Genomic DNA, 4,861 nt, shown 5'->3' on the forward strand with positions numbered 1-4,861 from the left:
CTCTCTCTTTCTCTCTCTCTTTCTCTCCATCTCTCTCTCTCTCTCTCTCTCTCTCTCTCTCTCTCTCTATCTCTGTCTTATAAATTTCTTTTTTTTTTTTAATGAGAAAATATGAGCCACGAAATAACAATAGTGACCAAACAAAAAAGGGTGTTTGTTCTCAATGACTCGCTGAAAATAGCTGACCGAGATAGGTAAGGGAAGCCAGCAGAAAGTCGGTTACTGGGAAGCGTTGGGGCTTTGAACGGAAATCAACTTACAAAATGTAGATAGAATGAAGTTGACGTCAATCGAGTCTTTGTTGTTTTTTATGAGTAATTCTCACTTAACTGTATTATCCAGACTATAAACTTTCATGATTACACAGAGTTTTGTGTGTTGGTCCGTTATACTTCCGGATGGCAATGTTGTGAGCTTCTTAGCCAAGCGCAAACTATAGATAGTATGCGCTTGGCGAAGAAGCTCATAACATAGCCATCCGGAAGTATAACGGACCAACACACAAAACTGTGTGTATCCATGAACGTTTATAGTCAGGTTAATACAGTTTAGTGAGCATTACTCATAAACGCGGATGGCAAAAAAACCCCCCCCCCCAAAAAAAAAACAATAACAAAGACCTGAATGATGTCAACTAAGAACTATCTATAACTTAACGATGGCTACGGTTTGAGCCCCGCTCGGCGCATAGTTGAGTCCTTGATAAAGGCTTTTTACTCACATTCTCTTACAGTACTGGCGTTTTCTCTATCGGAAAAAAAAATTAATATCGCTTCGCAGCCGTTATGTCTCGTTCTCCATGTTACACATAGTTATTTGTTAAGGACACTTTGTAAATCGCTTTGAGCACGTTAAGTGGATATTGCGCATGCGCTATAGACAGTATGCGCTTGGCTAAGAAGCTCATAACATTGCCATCCGGAAGTATAACGGACCAACACACAAAACTGTGTGTATCCATGAACGTTTATAGTCAGGTTAATACAGTTTAGTGAGCATTACTCATAAACGCGGATGGCAAAAAAACAATAACAAAGACCTGAGTGACGTCAACTAAGAACTATCTATATAAAAAGCTCAATTTTTTTATATGTCTGGCGGATAATCCAAGATATTCCAAGAAAGAACTACACGAAGCAAAAACAAAGAGGGTCAAACGAAAGCAACTGCCAGTATTTGATATAGGGCTAGATAAATATCACACACCCTACGTGTCAACAAACAGAATTACGTTCTGTCTCATAATATAATATAATACCACTCCGATTCTACAAACAAGTACGAGATACCGACATCGATACATTACAAATAATCAAATACAGCCCAACCTGATCACATAAATTATCCTTGCCATTGTGTCACGCTGCTTCAATAATGCCCTGCACTGACATAAAGCATTTTACAGTTTGCCCAGAAAACGTATTATACATCATGTGACGATTCGGGCCACTCCCGGAGAGTCGGTAGAGCCTGAAACGTCAACATAAAGAAAACTCTATGAGACATATAGATAGTTCGAAGATGACGTCACTCAGGTCTTTGTTATTGTTTTTTTGCCATCCACGTTTATAAGTATTGCTCACTGAACTGTATTAACCAGACTATAAACGTTCACGGATACACACTGTTGTGTGTGTTGGTCCGTTATACTTCCGGATGGCAATGTTGTGAGCTTCTTAGCCAAGCGCATACTATCTACAGAAAGAGGGAACTCGTTGATAAGTTCCCTTGGAGTGGAAGATCAGGCCAATGCACTGCGCCTAGCCTGATCAGAGGGAAGAGAAAGAAAGAGAAAGCCCGTGTTTCACGACTTGAAAATATTAACAATGACAAAATAAAGGAAAGAAAGATTAACAAACACGATACATTTATTACGGAAACTAAGTTACATTTACAACACAAATAGGAACGACACAACTCTACTTATCCATTCATCATTCTTGCCTCTCTCCTGCCTTCGACGAATGAGAAACAACACTAGTATAATAAAATGATATAAAACACAAACGCTGGAATTGGATACAATAGTCTGATGTCACGTCGCCCAGCAACGGCAGCCATCGTGGTTCTAAACAAAGAAAATCGGTACTTAATATTCTTCATGCTGGATAGAACTTTTCATATGTCTTGTGATCAGAATGTATAAAAGTCAAAACATGATCATATTTATAATGTTTTTCTCCTCTGGATACACTTTTATGCTCGTCGGAGAAATATTTCATAAGGGCGTCCGCCATTGTTCCGATAGTTTAGAGCCAGTTACTAAGGTACCATTCGTCATTACGAGGGAAGTGACGTTACGACTGTTGAAGAGTATTGCGGTATTGTGTTCAGCTCAACGAAACTTACAAGAACCCCTTATGATTTCCCGCGTCTCGCTTACATAGCGCTGGTTCGAACCCCTCTGATTGAATGGTAAGGTGTTCAGAATGCCTAGCAATCCGAGGAAGGTAAGGCCAACTCCGGACTCGTTCGGGTTATTATGTCCTAGCAACCAGTTCCAGGGCACAACACCACATAAAATACATAAGGATAGAATGGGCATGATCTATATTAACTTTCCATGAGCTCGAGGTCATTGGCCACATTGCAAAATGTGCTCGAAGTGACCGACTTAGTGAAAAGTGTTCACAGTTTTTTAAATATCTAACATCACGATTGGTCACTTGATTCGGCTTGAAACATGGGTATGTTTATAACATTTGTAAACAAAGCAGCGTGTTTACATTTGTTAAGAAATATCCAATCGTTGGACAGCAACACATCATGTGATTGATGACCTGCTTTTACGAACACATGAATATAGATCGCTCCCATTGATAAATTAGTTGACCTCTAATTGTCAAAATTTCATAACCAACGTGCACTCATTTACAGGCCTGATAACCTAATTTATTATGGGCTCATTGTTGTACCAATGGGAATACTCTCAAACCAACACATGGTTATATAGATAGTATGCGCTTGGCTAAGAAGCTCATAACATTGCCATCCGGAAGTATAACGGACCAACACACAAAACTGTGTGTATCCATGATCGTTTATAGTCGGGTTAATAGTGAGCATTACTCATAAACGCGGGTGGCAAAAAAAAACAAAAACAATAACAAAGACCTGGGTGACGTCATCTTCGAACTATCTATATTTTTCACTACAGCAAGTTAAATCAAGGCCGTAATTGCGTTCTGTTATCAGACCTGCATATATGTGCACGTTGTTCTTAACTATTTGCATATCAAGTACAAGAAAATCGACACGTGACATTTTCTTACGATAAAAACTGCACGTTTAATAAATCGAAGTTTATTTTACCTATCCCAATATTTCAAGATAAATCTTTGTTATAGATAGTTCGAAGTTGACGTCACTTAGGTCTTTATTATGGTTTTTTGCCATCTCCGTTTATGAGTAATTCTCACTAAGCTGTATTAACCTCACTATAAACGTTCATGGTTACACACGGTTTTGTGTGTCGGTCCGTTATACTTCCGGATGGCGATGTTGCGACCTTCAAACTATGTATAGAAGTAACGAAATTGACGTCGATTTGTCATTGTTTTCTAGACAGTAATTTTGGTGATCAGTTCTCACTAAATTTAATCAGTCAAACTATAAACATTAAAGGTTAAACATATCTTTCTGTTTTGGTACGTCATATCCAGCTGGCTGATGTTGTTAGTATTTTACCTGAACGCATAGCATTACTATTAGACAATATTTTGTTGCTGTTGGTTTGAGAACCTGTGATAAGCGATTTGAACACATTTAGTTCAAGATGCGCAATATAGAATCTCTGTATGGTTGGTATTATTTATAATATTTGTATTGCTCCTTCTCTCCCCCCGCCAGATCTCTTCAATCCTCACAATGGAGTATGTTGAATCATGTCATCGCCAACATCGATGCCGAAGTGGATATAAAGGGCCTTTTTGATGAATAGGTGGTAAGTTCAATTTGTTTTCGTTGGCGTCGTTGTCGTCGTTGTCGTCGTCCACGTCATCCTCCTCCTCCTCCTCTCTCATCATCATCATCATCATCATCATCATCATCATCATCATCATCATCATAATCATCTCATCATCATCATCATCATCAACTTTAAATATATAACGAATTTTTTTTTTTAAATACTGCGTATCTGTTATTGCATTAGTCATTGGTGCTAAGGTGTTAGAAATCTGTAAAAAGTATTGAAGAGAAATATTTTTAACAGCTTTAACCCCCCCCTCTTCCAAACAAAAACCCTCAACCCCCCCCCCCCAAACTAAAACATCATCAACCTCCCCCCCCCCCCGAATAAATAACAAAGAAGAACCAAAAAAATTATCAGGTACCGTTTGGAACTCGCACCTTGTGTTCTGACGCCAACAATAACAATTTCGTACATTTTCTCGAAGAAGCCGTTTTAACCCGAAACGTTCCATGACGAAGTAGATACTATTGTTCTTTTTTGTTCATTTTCTGTGAAACTGTCCTGTTCATTCATTTTTCCTCAATACTTTCCGATCGCTTTCTCGAAACATTGCATACTTTTGTTAGTATTTAAATAGATTTTCAGTCCAATGTTTGGTCTGTTGCAATGCATCTCTCAGACAAATACCCCTAGGCCATGTTGAAATTTCACGGTGGATTTATAGATTATTACGAGAAAACTGCTAAGCAAACACAAAACACTTTATACTTTTTTTTAGCCAGAATATAAAAAAAGTAGTACTTCAGAACCATGAGGCCCAAAGAGCCGGAGTTTATCCTGGTTTCTATAGCGTGAAACGGACAAATGCTGCTACTCTTCGGATAGGACGCTAGTTTATCGCAAAGTGCTGTCCGCCAGATCTAACAAACCCAGCTGCTACCCCATCAC

The 4,861-nt window shown here is 38.7% G+C and overlaps 1 long non-coding RNA gene across 1 annotated transcript in view; it reads left to right on the top strand.

Moving 5' to 3' along the window:
- Window positions 1-3,943, top strand: part of LOC144973329 (uncharacterized) — a 147,150-nt gene extending 143,207 nt beyond the window's left edge. The window contains exon 3 of the long non-coding RNA XR_013645527.1: window positions 3,850-3,943. This is a non-coding gene — a long non-coding RNA (uncharacterized LOC144973329). The remainder of the gene's footprint in view (window positions 1-3,849) is intronic.
- The last annotated feature ends 918 nt before the right edge of the window (window positions 3,944-4,861 follow it).

The sequence above is a fragment of the Berghia stephanieae genome, chromosome 5 (genome assembly GCF_034508935.2).
Source record: "Berghia stephanieae isolate SIO BIC M18660-M18661 chromosome 5, UCSD_Bste_1.3, whole genome shotgun sequence".
In the NCBI taxonomy this organism is placed as follows: Eukaryota; Metazoa; Mollusca; class Gastropoda; order Nudibranchia; family Aeolidiidae; genus Berghia; species Berghia stephanieae.